General features: G+C 44.4%; 1 long non-coding RNA gene across 3 annotated transcripts; it reads left to right on the top strand.

Moving 5' to 3' along the window:
• Positions 1-833: 833 nt before the first annotated feature.
• LOC113746019 (uncharacterized) lies at positions 834-12,122 on the top strand. Of its 3 annotated transcripts, none has more exons than XR_003462568.1 (3): positions 834-5,794; positions 7,253-7,307; positions 12,099-12,122. It is a non-coding gene; the product is annotated as an uncharacterized LOC113746019 (long non-coding RNA). The 3 variants fall into 3 exon arrangements; XR_003462566.1 differs by having other exon boundaries at positions 7,250-7,307; XR_003462567.1 differs by lacking the exon at positions 834-5,794 and adding an exon at positions 5,911-6,109.
• Positions 12,123-15,050: the final 2,928 nt, after the last annotated feature.

Below are 15,050 nucleotides of genomic sequence, written 5' to 3'. Positions count from 1 at the left end.
TTTTAACATTTTATTATTAATTATGTCTTGTTTGCGATCAGACAAACACCTCTTAAAATGCCACTTGCATTTTTTCCACCTATCACTCACCGGAACGACTCTCTCGCAGTAAGGACAGAGAGTGATACACAAGTGTTGGCACTGTAAGAACCTGTAAGCAAATAAAGAAAGGACAACACGAAGTTCAGTGTGTGTGTGTGTGTGTGTGTGTGTGTGTGTGTGTGTGTGTGTGTGTGTGCGCGCTTAGAAACGCTGCAGTTGCAGTGCATTGTGGGTTCGACGCAAGCTGAGTTTGGGGAGTCTATAGAGCCTGGTGGAAACTGTGAGTGAAGATGGGAGTGTTGAATGAAGCATGGCCACACAGACATGGTATTTTGTGAATAACATTTCATGATTACAGGAAATCTAACCATCTTTTTAAATGTATTTTTTTGGGAAAGATTTCACTTGAATGCGTGAATGTGTGTTTGATCAGAACTCGCTTCATTCTGGGCCACATCATCCTGAAATAGATTGTGATTTTTTTTTTTAAATCCAAGATAGAAAAGGAGACTCCATCATTTTTGTTGAATATTAGGCTAATTATTTGCATCTAATTTTCAGCAACAAGTGGTGTTAGCGCTTGTGTGTGAAGTTTGAAATCGAGAATCTTAACACGCTGCAATTAAAGATTCTTGAAAAGCAACTGCTGATTAAAGAGATTTATTTCTTCTGTCTCGTCACGCTGATGGATGTGTGAAGTCATCTGCTCACGGCCCCGAACCCGTAGATCCGAACTTGTGTTAACTGACACCACAAGCTTGTATCTACAGGTCTGCGTCTGTGCAGCTCCAACGACCTGAGCAGCATCAGCAAAACACAGCGGGGGCTTGCTCGCTGGCTCTCACATACTTTATTAACCATTTCCCCGTCACAGAGAACATAGTCGTGGCCTAGAAAGCTTCCTCTAGACTGTGTCTGTGACAGGTTTTTAGGGCTTAGTCTTTAGACAATTAAAACCTGAATCCTCTGGGACACCATTTGTCAACCTTTTGAAAAAAAACCTAATGTAAAAAAATATCTTAATCGTAATCTTCTAACCAACCCCCAAAAGTTTGGAAAAGTTGGGTTTGGATGTTCCTTTGGATGTTTGTCTTCTCTAGAAGCGACTGGACTTTGAGGGGTTAAGAGAAGGCCAACGGAGAGTCAATTAAAAAGGAAAATATAATTAGCGCCACCATTTCTTTTGTCTGTTTTTGAGCTGTTAGTGCGTAGAAAAGTCACCAGGAGACAGCTACTTCAGTCAGCAGTCAATTAGCTGCAGTCTGGCCTTTCTAGTGTTAATGAAGTAGACATCGGCCCAATTAGAGAATGCACACGAATGACAGTTTGTAATGCTTGTTTTCTCAGAAACAGCCATTATCCCCCACATGTTAGCTGTTTAAAATGAGCAACTGCAAGGCCTCTCTTTACGGGAGAAAATCTGATCAGCGTTTGGGGGGAGGCTGGGGTTCGTTTGTGTGCTTTGGGGTCAGTGACGTAAAGAGTTTGCAGAAGCTTTTGGAGTCAGACATGTTTATCTGCTTTGTGTATAGAGACTGTATCTAAGATACACAGTTGGGCTGCTCAGGCAGCTCTGAGAATGTTATACTCACTTTGAGATGGGATAAAAGTCTTGTGAACAAAGAGTATCAAGTTAACATGTAAAATTCTGAAGTGAATACTTTTTTTTTTTTTTTTTTTCTTTTGGACCGTGAGCAGCTTTCTTTTCTGGTCCAAGTCTTTGCACCCTCCCTCAGTTTTTTATTCCCCCTCTGAGCCATGAAGCCCTGGTGTCCAGGTCTGCTTGCTCCCAGGTTGAGGTAGTAGGTTGTATAGTTGAGAATTACACCCCGGGAGATAACTGTACAACCTCCTAGCTTTCCCTGAGGTACGCATGGCACTCTGCACAGCTGGATCAATACAATCCAAAGTTACTGTACCAGTCACACCAAAAAAAAAAAAAAAAAAAAAAGGAAAAAAAAAAGAATCAAGCAGCCTGCTGAAGCGAGATACTGTACACTCCACATGGTCAATAACAATCCAGGCTGTTTGCTGATGGAGCAGGAGGGGAGAAAAAGCTCTCTGGTTTCCACTTGTGGCTCTGTGACGCCAGTATGTTAGTTCATGACATGTGTGTGCTTGTGTCGCTTCATCTCTCTGGTATTTGAAGACTGATACTGAAGCTGATATTTATGTTTACTGCCTATTGTTATATGGGAGTTTTTCTTTTCGCGTGCCAAATATTTTTGGAAAGATTTCGAGTCATGCGAGTTGAAATGTCTGTTGTCATTTTTATATTAGTGTTTCAGTGATGACTTTTTTGTCAATCTAATCTGGTGATTGTCTTGTAATGATTTGATCCATCATGTGACAGAAAACAGTGAAGAATATCACCCTTACCTTTAAATAACTTCTTTTGTCTCACCAAAATCTGAAAATATTGAACCTACTAACAGAGAAAAGCTGCAATATTCATGTTTGAGAAGTTGCAACATATATTTATGTGTTAGATTTAATACTATCTATATATAAATATATCACTGTAGTAGCATAAAGTGGACTACTCTAAAAGGCCAAAATCGACATGTGTCTGTATTTGCGTGTGTTTTCTGACCTGTAAAAGGTGTGTGTTCGTGTATGTGTGTGTGTGAGTTCTGCTGTGTCTGATTCTCAGTCGGTGTGTTGGTCTGGTGTGTGTGTTGGTGTGTAGGCAGGTAGAGATCAGAACAGAAATCAGATCAGAGTAGCATTGCTGCAGATCGTGTGAGAGCTTTTAACCACACCTCGGTGTCTGAACATCACTTCTTTTCCTTTTTTAAAATCACATTTTATTATTGGCTCATTAATGCTGACGATCGTGTGGAATGAGAAGAAGAAGGTTGTTTGTGCTCTGACAGATCTGTGGTTGTAACAGATATCAGACACAAAAGAGAGAGAAAAAAAAGAGTTTGAAACTGGAACACAAGGCCTCAGACAGCAGCATCCCGGTCTGCTCACAGCCTGTAAAATCAGTTGTCACCGCAAACAATTATTGTCATAATATTTCCAATCAGCAGACGCAGACTGCGTGGAAACTACTGCTGTCAAAATATGTGACATGTGAAATATTGTGACACTCAGGGAGGAAAAGGAAATCTACTGAAAATGAACAATTACAGCAATGGACAGATAATTCTTCAGACATGACAGCAGAAATACTTGTTTGTTTCATATCGTGTCCAACTTTTGAATCGTATCAAAGCAGTTGAACTGAAGTCAATCAGCAAATATTGATTGGTCTCTTTCCTTCCACGTGTGTCCTCTGATACCAGCTGACATTCTGTGTCTTCTACTCTCTTGGTTAAAAATATAATTGAATGTTTGCTGTGAATCTTCAGGGTGACGTGTGCCGATGAAGCTCGGCTGGAGTTACAGTCAGTGCAGCAGCAGCAGCATGTGTGCGTGTTTGCCTTCACGTGGTATATACTGAGAACATACTGAGGCCTCCCAGTCTACCAGGACGTTTCTGTGTGTGTGTGTGTGCGTGCGTGTGTGTGTGCGTGTGTGTGTGTGTGTGTGTGTGTGTGTGTGTAGCTGAGGTAATAGGTAGAGAATAAAAGACTGCCCCCTGTTGGTTACCTCTGTGAAGTGCCCAGCTGTTGGTGCTTGAGGTTCAGACTTGGCAAATGATGGAAAATATGAAACAAGATGTGATTTGATAGGATATAAAGCCATTGTAAAGTGACATGTACGCTCGTGTGGTGTTTGGATGGAGTGTTTGTGCCTGCACATGTGAGTGTTTGTGTGTGTGTGTGTGTGTGTGTGTGTGTGTGTGTGTGTGTGGCATGATGCATTAATCCGATCCAGAGTAGAAAGTGAGAGCGTCCAGCTTTGTGGGGTTCTGTGCGGTCTGTCTTCTCCTCCGTTTCCCTCCTTCTTCTCTCTTCTCCTCTTTTTGTCTCTCCATCGGACACAAACATTGTTCTTTTTTTTACCATCTGTCTCGACTTTGTTTTCTGTACTCTCCTCTCCCCCTTTTCATTGTCTTAAAGAATTTCTTATTTTGAGGTCGACAATTTCAGATTCATGTCTAAAATTCACAGTTTTCAGTGTCCACGAAAAAATACAAATATGACCTTTCAATGCTAATAACAACAGTTCTTGCAGAATCGAGTCGTTGCCATCCCTGTGCCAGCTTACTAGAACCAACCTTTATTTTCCATCATCTCTGTTGCCATAGCAATGACCCCCATGACCTCTACAACGCCTGTCCCCTTCATCCCATCAATCAGATGTGACAGCTGTCAATCAATCACCGTGGCCAACAGTGCTGCTGCTTCAGCCATCGAGCGAGTGTGTCCTGCATGTCACCCTGCACTGCTCACACACACACACACACACACACACAAATACTCTCCCTCTCTCTCACACACACAGTGTCCACACTGTATGTTTGTTTTCTACCTCTCTGGCTCTGCGGCCCAGTGCTGTGTGCTTATTTGCAGTCCTGCTGCTGTTTTCTCGGATGCGTGGGCTAGCGTGACAGATCTGGGTCTCTCTTGATGTACTACTTGGCTCGCTGGGGCTGATTCCTGGCCATTACCAGCACATAACGAATACTTGAAGAGAGTGAAATGGGATCAGTAAATCAATGGATGAACTGTCATTTACTTGAACGCGGCGTTTAGCTGCATGTGGATGGAGTTTTTCACAGAAGATTAACCAAAGTATTTATATTCCACAGCCATGGAAACCACGTTCAGGAGTCTTTCCCCTGTTTGTGCACCGACCTACCTGTGTGCACATGTATGCTTCAGTATTCGCATGCGCACGCGCGCGTGTGTGTGAGAGAGCCTTTGTCTGCCTGCTCTCACCGTCAAAGCATGCTAATATTAGCAAAGACTGGCTCTATCTGGACACAAAGCAGGTGATAAATGAGGATAGCTGCACTGTGTGTGTGTGTGTGTGTGTGTGTGTGTGTGTGTGTGTGCACGCATTTGTGTGTCAACAGGGAGATTTTAAAATTGGTAACGTCAGTGTTTTTTTGCAGGGGGAGGAGGCGGTGAAGGGGGGCGAGCATGCTGTAGATCCAGATGCACACTTTTCTCTGGCAACTGCAGCTGTATAGAGATAGAGAAGCGGCACAATGCGCCGTCTGCCAGACAAACAGTCAGTCAAAGAGGACTGGAGATTAGCCGAGGTGCAGACACAGTTGGTCGATCAGTCAGTCAGGGAGGTAGAGAGCAGAAGAAAAGCAAGAGGGCAGTGTGGTCTCTCTTTTTTTCTTTCCCCCACCTTCACAGCCTCTCCAGGCCCCCGTCGCTGATTTGAGCCTGCAATGGGTTGTACGTCTTTCCCTCCTTCATCCCTCCCTTTCTCTCTCTCGCTCTCTCTCTCCTTCTCTCTCTCTCTCTCTCTCTCTCTCTCTCTCTCTCTCTCTCTCCATACCAAAGCCTGGGGGAGCTGTGGAGATTAAATGTAGCCTCTATAAGCCAAAGCACATCATGTAGCAATGTTTCTATGGTCCCTTCTCTCTCTCTCTCTCTCTCTCTCTCTCTCTCTCTGACTCTCTCTCTCTTTCTCTCCCTCGCTCTCCCTCTCTCCGTCTCTCTGTCCGTCTCTGTCTTCCTCTGAAGGGACAGTGTGAATGATGTCGGCTTGTGTGAGACGCAGAGTGAGAGAAAAGAAAAAAGAGCAGAAAGAGAGTGCAAAGACTGGAGGAGTGGATTTTTATTTTTGCATGCAGAAGAGAACGGAGGATTTGTTTTATGGGTGGAAAACGGACAACGGCAAGGTGGAAAAAAACAACGAAAGGAGGACTACTTTCTCTCTACCTCCCTCCCTCCTTCCTCCCTCCCTCCTCACCCATACACCGCCCACCCCCCCCCCACCCCTCCCACACCTCTCCTCTGCTCCCTCTCTCTCTCTCTCTCTTCTCTCTCATCTGATACAGGGAAAAGTGGGGCCTCTGGCTGTAAGCGATTACAGCTGTGAGGCAAATTAATGGATGATATTTCTCCCCTTTTTTTTAAACAACAAAAAAAAATGTTTTTCCTCCTGCCGATCAGCCAGAGGGGGAAAAGACACAGCAAAAGATAGAGAGAAAGAGGTGGAGTACTAATATTGGGGAGAAAGGGGGGAGGAGGGGGTGGGGGTTAGGGTTTTTTCCTGTCTTCTCATTCCTTTCCAGCTCCGCATGTGACTGAAAGAGAAGAGAAAACAATGCGAGGGAAAAAGGGCGAGGAAGGGAGAAAGCGGAGCGAGACAAGAGATCAGCAGGCGCATGGTTTGTGTCCTTTAACTTGGATTGTGTGTGGGTGTGTGTGTGTGTGAGAGAGAGAGGGACAGAGAGAGAGAGTGTGTGCGGCATTTTTCCCCTCACCAACCTGCCTCGGACCTGCAGGTTGTGGATAAAAAAATTTTTTTTAAGTAAGTAGAGGCTCGGGGTGCGAGGAAAGGCAAATGAGTGTGTCACTGTTTTGTGTATGCAACGCAGTGTGTGTGTGGTGTGGTGTGTGTGTGTGTGTGGTGTGTGTGTGTGTGTGTGTGTTGGGCCCCCTCCCTCACCTCCTCCCCTCCACCCCCACCTCTCCCTTCAGTGAGGCAGCATACTGGTATGCTTCACTGGCACAGTGGCCCTGGCTGCAAGCACTGATTCCGTGGTTCGATGCTCTGTGCGCTTTTACTTTACCTCTCTCTCTCTCCCCTCTCTCTCTTTCCCTCCTTCGCTGTCCTCCCGATGTCCCTCGCTCACTCGCTCGCTGCCTTTTCGTCCCTTTCCGTCGTCGTCTACGTCCTAGCTAACCTTTAAGTATCACTTCCTTTCAGCGTTTCGTTTGCTGGGAAGGGGGATCGTCGCGCCGACTCTCTCTCTCGTGATTTCTGCTCCCTAGACTGCTCACTGTGTGTGTGTGTGTGTGTGTGTGTGTGTGTGTGTGTGGTGTGTGTGTGTGTGAAAGAGACGAGAGAGAGGAACAGATAGAGGGAGAGAGAGTGTGCACATGGTTCATTTCGGCTCTGTCCTACCACCCATCCTCATGCCTCTCTTTCTTGTCTCCGTCCGTCGCTCTCTTCCCATTTATTGCGCCTGACTTCGAGCAGTCGCCGGATGGACGGACTCTTCTTAAAAAAAAAACCCTCTCCTTCTTCTTCCTTCTTCTGAAAATAACTGGAATCTTGTTGGCATGCGTGTAAGTTTTAATCTGAGCTTTCTCTTTCTCTCTCCGTCTCTTTTTTCTTGCCCCTTAAGCAGGAAACGAGCTAGAAGAACAACGAGAAAAGGGGGCATCCTGAATCCGAAGGGGAGGGTGAGTCGATACAACGAATACTCTTCACTCTCACTTCCCTCTCAGCTCCCCATCTGTTTCCTAAGCTTTAGACCACCATGGTGGCATGAAGGAGCCGCAGACCTTGTTATCTGGCTCGTCTCTCCTCTACACAGCCTCTCCGGAGGATTCAAGACCTCACTTGGATGGGAATTTTCTCTATATGATTGGCATGCAAACTGACGGATTTTATAACAGTGACAGTCGGACCAGCATGCAAGTCATCATGTCAGAGGGATTGTTGCCGCTGTGCGGTCCAGCCTCGTATTTAAACGCTTGTGATCGATTCATTCACAGAGCTTTCGCCTCGCACGTGCGTGCAGTGATCAGGCAGCCATCGCTGATTTAGATCAGCTCAGATCCCTCAGGCGGCAAAAGATCTCCAGGCTTACTGTACGGCAGCGGGCTCTGTACCTGATTGCAGGAGCATTTTCAAAGTGCTGTATGTTCAGCTGAGGTGGGGGAGGGGGAGAGGGAGAAAGAGAGAGAGTTGGGCAGGAGGGTGGGGAGTGGGGGGGGGGCGGCTGGCCCATTGTTGTGCTGCTGAGGCTTGCACTGTTGTATGTTCACGAATACATACGGGGCAGTGGAGGTTGCAATGAGCATGCTCAATTAATGCATGTAATATAGTTATATAATAACTAATACAGAGTATGTGTTGGTGCGTCGCTGCATGTCTGTAACAGGCAGAGCTCGCTCTCTGTTCGAGGGATGCTCAGACGATGAGAGTCCTCACTGACTCAAGACCGGTTCAGTACATGGAAGCGTTCTTGCCCAGGAACGTGCACGATTCGGTTGATGTCTTAACTGTAGCGACGAGTCCGAACCTTGAATCCTGAGGGGCTGAATGCAGCAGAGTGAGGAGGCAGAGGAGTCTGTGTGTAGATGTATCTCTCTCCGTCCCTGAGACCCTAATTGTGACGCTTTCATGTCCACGGTTAGGCTCTCGGGAGCTGAGAGGATGCACGGCCAGCACTATCTCCCGCACGTTCCTGCCTCGAACAATGGCGATCAGAAGGGGGGGGGGGGGGGGGGGGGTTTGGCATGGCGCAGTGAGCTAAGGCGTTCACCACGCGCTCACTATGTCACACTTTTCCAGCTTGGCTCGCACCCGCTGTGTGTTGCATGTCACCTGGGCTCATCTGTGTTCGTCTGGCTGCTCACCGTTCTGACGAAACATGGATGAAGTTGATTTGGACGGGCTGCTGAAATCTCTCGGGTTAGGACGACGGGGATGTAGTGGCATGTATGCTGTTTTAAGAGGTCATGTGACAAAGTTAAAGCAGGATGCGTGAGGCATTTAGATGGATGACAGGAAGCTATCATCCTAATGCAACAGAGGCCTGATTGTATTGGTACTGGCCATTGGCAAGAGGTCTACACTAATATTTGCCTTGATACACGCCTAAATTTAACAGCCAGTCAGTAAAGTCAAACTTAGATGTGACTGCTACACAATTTCCCTGCGGGGATTAATAAAGTTTTCTGTGATTGTGTGCTCACATATAAAGCACTCATTGTGGTCTCGTGCTAACGTAGCATTTTGCCACACACATAAAGACACGTGAATGTCTTTTTATTCTGCTTTAATGAACAGACTGAACGTTACGCGCTCTCAGCGCTGTTTGAAATGACTCGACTGAATATGTGCAGTTTTAGCATGTAAGCTAATTGCTTAGCAGTCCAGTGACATGATAGATCAGCACAGGGTAGCAGCTCAGGTGGTGTGCTAATGGTTGCTGCGCCGCTAGCTGACTAAGCTAAAGGCTAAAGGCGTTGCTGCTGGTGTTGATGAAGAAAAGGCTAAACATCTGGTTAGCATCAGCGGTTTATAAGAGACGAGCTAAGTGCTGTGGATAGCATTAGCATCTTCATGCAGCACCAGTGGATACTGTTGAATAAGCCAGCACATGTCAGTGTGATGTTCTTGTTTCTCTAGCAGGCCTCTGTGCGTGTACCTTTGAACATGAGAGCACACAGAGTAATTGTTGAGAGCGTGACCATGACAGCTCTGTACAATATGTGCTTGACTCCAGTGAACCCTCAGCGATTTAAAGCTCACTCACTCATGCTAACATAAATGGTAGGTGGAGAAACACTTGACAACACCATCGACGCCTCCGGATTCATACGCAACATGTTCTGAACATATCCGTCCATTCCGGTGTTCAGCTGCATCCAGAGCGGCGGCGCGCTTTGTCGTCGATGGTAGCTGCTCCGGCTTTGAGAAACAATTCATAATGAGCAAAAAGCACATGGCGGCCCTTCAGAAACAAACATCCATTTTCGTTTGAGCCATGAGGTTCTTTGCGTCCCTGTCTTCAGGGGTTACCTCAGCATGCCGTCCTCCCTTGCACCTTACAGTTTTTTCTCAGGGGGTCATCGCTCCCCTAGGGGCCATTTGGCAGCATATTTTTTTAATAGCAGTTCTTTGACAGCATGATTCATCGATATTTGACTTTGGCCCATCACAGCGTAGCTAATGTCTTAGTTTTAATGGGGCGTAGCATGAATATTGATGATAGCTCATCTTCATGGGACGCTTCCCTTCATTTAAATGAGATAGATTAAATCTCATGCACTTGTGGATCTCAGAATTGTAGGAAGTGGAAATCGTGCTGGCTGGCAGACATTTTGTGTTAAGTCTGCGGCAAAGATGCGGATGAGAAACTTGTTTCAGGTTTGAAATGTCTACAGTTTGTGGCATTATTTCATGGTCATTGTTTCGTACGTTATGCGGACATGTGTGAATCCAAAGGTTGCATTTCTGCATCACAGACTAAGGCTGTCGTCTTCTGTCAGTCATCATGGGCCTGAAGCTTCATTAATTCTGACCAATAATCACCTCTATGTGACACAAACAACACATAAACGACAGTTGCTTCTACTCTTGACCTTGAAATGTATATTCATCGTTTTCTTCCTTCAGTGCCATTTGTTCGACTTACAACAGCTGGATATGATGCCTGCAGAAAAAGGCTTCATTCTGTCTCTGTGTGGATTACCGGAGTGCTTCCGTTGCGTTAATGAACTATTGGATTATAACCTGAACCCCTCCGTGCTGCTAATCTGCTGCTTTAGCAGTTTTCTTATATAACACCGTTCTTTCTTTTTCTGCACCTCTGCCTCCAATCGTTTTTTATTTGTTCAGCTCAGTGAACAAACACTAACCTGGAGCATTAGGTGTCTAGCTGGTAAGCTGCGAAAAAGGGGGTGCGGGCCTCGCTCTCCATTGTTCGACTGCTCGCACACTGTCTGTAACACCGTGTCCCCATGGCTGAGGCAGACATGGAGGTATAGACAGACAGACAACGCTTGCAATGTTGATTGAATTTCTGTTTTTTTACAAAAGGGACATGGGCCGATCAGTGTCGCTGCTACTGACCTGATGAGATGATGCGGTTTGCATCTGTGGAAGCCTGTGAGCTGAATCCTGATGCGAGCTCACATTTCACAAGGTTTCATGAAAATGTGGGTAACAAATCTTGATTGAGCAGCGACTCTCTTTACTCAGCAGTTCAGGTTTGTCAGGCGTAAAATCCTGTAACGACACCTGCTTCACTGAGATTCTGGACCAGTGAGTCTCAGAGATTACTTGTGTAGATTTGGTTTTTAGCCTCCGTGGTTCTAAATGCAGCTTTTGTGGCTCAAAATATCTGCTGTTCCCGTATCGGTTGATTCCCAATACCGCAGGCGGCTGTTGATTGATTAATCCCTTTTAGGGTGGACTATTGTTAAGGTGGACTGTGGTAGGTGGAGTGGATGATAGATAAATCTGGTGGTTTGGAGTGCAATAGTTCAGGTGTGGTGGTGTGGTGGAGGGGGATGCTGCAGGTTACAACCAAAAACACCACAGAATAATGTTCCCAATAAAACTTCAATTATGATCAGCGAGATGGATTGGCACGTTGGGGAAGGAGCGCTCTTTTTGGCAGTTTCTCGCGTGTGACTTTCCAGCCCCCGTTCTGCAGTTTTTCTCTGCCACTCCCTTCAACACAGCCTCGGCTCGGCTGCAGGCGGGAGGAGCACACTCATCAATAATCAGAGCTGGTCAGCGTGCATGTGGTGTGTGCTTCCTACAGTATCTGTCAGCATGTCTGTTAGTGTGTGTGTGTGTGTGTGTGTGTGTGTGTGTGTGTGTGTTGTGTGTTTAGCAGTTCTCCCACTGCAGAGGAGTTCACTACTCTTCCTTCTTCCAGTGTGTCAGTGAAACAAGATGGCGTCGCTGCTCCACGTGGGCTCAGCCCACTACCGATGGCACTGGAAAGCCTTGCGGTCTTTTTGGAATGGCACCTGCCGTGTGTTTATTCCTCACAGAGCTGAAGCGACTGAGGGCGCCTCGTGCTGTATCTTGGCCGACTGTACGAGGTTTAGGTTTGGGGCGATCCATTGTTTTTCTCATTTTTTCACTAGTCTGTGTGTCAGCTGCCAAAACTGTATGCTTTTTGTCTGACAATCTGGGCGTATTTCTTCATTGGTTGGGTGGATCAGTACGTTTCACGCATGATTTGTTTGTATGGGTGGTGTGTGTGGGTGGGTGTGTGTGTGTGTGTGTGGTCCTCCCTAACTAGGCTAAAGCCAGTTTAAAGAAGCTTGGGATTGTAAACAGCCACATCACCCAGTAGATTAACCAGACTACACACTAACCTCATTAATCTGAGAGGGACTAATCACTAACAAGTGTCGGCAGTCAACCACACACACACCACACACACACACCTCACACACACACACACAGTCTGTGCATTTAAAACTGTGCTCTTTGCTAATCAGGACCTCAGGTAGTGATGACTGGAGAGGCCGAGGCTGAGAGCCCGTGCTCTCTTCGTGTCACTGTTGTCCTGCTCAGGTCTAACTGGATTTAAAGCGCGGGTGGAAATCCCCCGATGATCAACTTTAACCCTTCACTGCCACGTCAACCAGAAAAGCTGTTTTTTGTTTTTTTGATTGAACACGTTGGCTGCGGCTAACGTTTTTGGATAATTTTCTGCCTCAGCAGCTTGGTTAGCAGGAAGTGCAGACGTGATCAGCTTCGTGTTCTGCACACACGAGATTTGATTTGGGGGGGTTCACGCGCTTCTTTATTCAGCTGAGCTGTGTTTGAAGGACTGTTCTGTTGATCTGTTTGATCTGCTCGTGAATGCGCAGCCGGATCAGATATTAAAACAGCAGAATGTGTCAGACTTCGAAACATTCACAAACCCAGTCTTTGTGAAAATTTATAAATAATTGTGATTTTTTTCTCAATTCTTTTCTTTACAGCTGCTACGATTAGCTGTATTAGTGATCAATGACAAAACATGATGATTTATGATTTATGATTTTAGTTTTAGGCAAAATGGCAAACACACATTTGCTGTTCCCATCTTCACACATGTAAGATTTATGTTTGTCTATGCATAAATGAACAGTAAACTGAATATGTTTGAGTTTTGGAATGTCAGGTTCAGACAAACAAGACATCCTATTGCATTCTGGGATCACTATTATATAACATTTACTTGTACTATAAACTTCTAAATACTTCACTGGTCGATGTTGCTGAGATTCGTTACCCACCGTTCACTCATCTGTTACTGTGTTTTTATTCATTATCTTCTAGCTCATTTATTCTGTATTTACATGTACTCAATAGTACACTGATTAGTTTTGTATAAAATCTTCCAATCATTGAAATTATCCATTGTTTGGTGTGTTGCATCCATGTGAATATGATCCTAAAAAGATAAATGCACAGTTCAACTCTGTGATACTGAGTGTGGTGTTGTTGGTCAGTGCTATTGTCACTTGCATTCTTTATTTCTTTTTCAGTATGTGAAATGTAAAGTTAGGAGACTTTTTTTTATGAAGTCCATCAGAGAAACGTTAGACATGAAATTAATCTGTGTTAAAGACTGTATACACTGTGTAGTGTACAGATCATGTGGAGCAATGTCATTTTTATGTTATGGATTGTTCAACATTAACTTTTATTTCATCTTAGTGGTTAAATACCTAATCATACTGTAATAAACAGTATAACCAGTTATGCCTCGTATAAATGTGGTGATGTGAGAGCGTACAGTAAGCCCAGTGTTTCTCTTCAAGGCCTGCTGTTGAAATAGAGACGTCGTACAGTTGTGTCCAAAAAAGCCTTAAGCTGTCATTTCACAACTGTCAATTCTTTTGGTTGTCATGCTATTAATAGAAGCCTGAATGAGTTTTTTTATAAACAGCATATCCTCTGGCATGTTTCATGTCTCATCTTTTAGAGTATTTTATACCTTTTAAAGTCTTGAATCGGTTTTAGTGAGATTTAATTTTTTTGGCGTGATTTTGTTTCTGTTGAGCTGCCAAAGCAAATTACGGACATCGTCTCTGCTGACCACAAGACATCGCTGATGTTAAATGGACTAAAATGAAGACATTTAATTAAGACGGTTGACAAGCTTCACTCCTCAGTCGTCAGTGTGTTGCGTAATTAGTCCATATGTACGAATTGTGTGTGAGATTATTGTGTCTATGTTTGTCATGCTAATTAGGCCTGCTAAATACAATAAATTTTAATGAGAAATCAGATATTCATTTTCTTCATAATATCCATGTGCTTTAATTGTGTTTCATGTGTTCACACTCACTTCAACAGGAAATGCCAAACTTCAGTGACACCACTGTGGTGTGCTGCTAACGTACTGTACATACTTATGTGTTAAAAAGCTTTGTCTTCCTCTGTCTTCCAGCCGTCGACCAGGTCTGGACATGTCGAGGAATGGTCTGTGAACATGAGACGATACGGCAGCCACACTGAAGCAAGCTTTAACTGCCCATACACACACGCACACACACTTGTGTGGCGTACATGATATCTTGACCCTGACATACATACATATATATATATTTATATATACACATACAGCTGGACTGATATACAAACATGACTTTTAGCTAAAGTGATATCTTTGTTTTGTTAATGTGCTGAGGTACTGCTTTTCCACATGAGTCTGTCCTTTGTAATATAAAAAATATTTGATGCTAATAAAAATATTTATTCAAATGTCCCCCCGTTTCATTATTTCACGAATGCTCCAAGGCTCTATGCTACTATTTTTACCGTAGTGTGCTAGTATGAGAATTCTATATGGCTAGGTAGTGATTTCAAGGTTATGTAATGCGTTGGTATAAATCATGTTGTGTACAAGCTAGCTCCATGCCAACACTTTAGCATATATGAATGATAGTATGTGACACACTAACACTATAGCGTTCACATTCACTCATGCTATATGAATATATACTCAGTGTTCGCACTGAGCTAACACAGCTAAATGATCTCAATTGTAGAATTTTAGCTGCCTGCTAATATTTTAGCACAAAGTGAGAGTAGGAGTCATATTAGCATAATATACAGTGCTACATAGGATTATATAACAAGTCTGCATTTTACACTGTTCTGGGACATAGTGTCTCATGCTAACACATTAGCATGTTGTGTATATACAGTTTGTATATTATATATAGAGTATACATTTACACTATGCTGAATAATAAGGCGAAACGCTAACACTTTAGCCCTCACCATGCTAACATTGTAGCATATGTTATAGTGAGTTGTTGCTAACATTTAGTGGAAAGTTCCACCCTCGTTTGACAATCCATGACATTCATTCCAGACATTGTTTAGCGATGAAGTGTCAGCTTTTTGTGGTGTCCATTTAACCTCAACCTGCCTCCTCTACCTCAGTGATT

The sequence above is a fragment of the Larimichthys crocea genome, chromosome VII, assembly GCF_000972845.2.
Source record: "Larimichthys crocea isolate SSNF chromosome VII, L_crocea_2.0, whole genome shotgun sequence".
Classification (NCBI taxonomy): Eukaryota; Metazoa; Chordata; class Actinopteri; family Sciaenidae; genus Larimichthys; species Larimichthys crocea.
The sequence above is the reverse complement of the archived record's forward strand: the minus strand, read 5'-3'. Positions and strand labels throughout refer to the sequence as shown.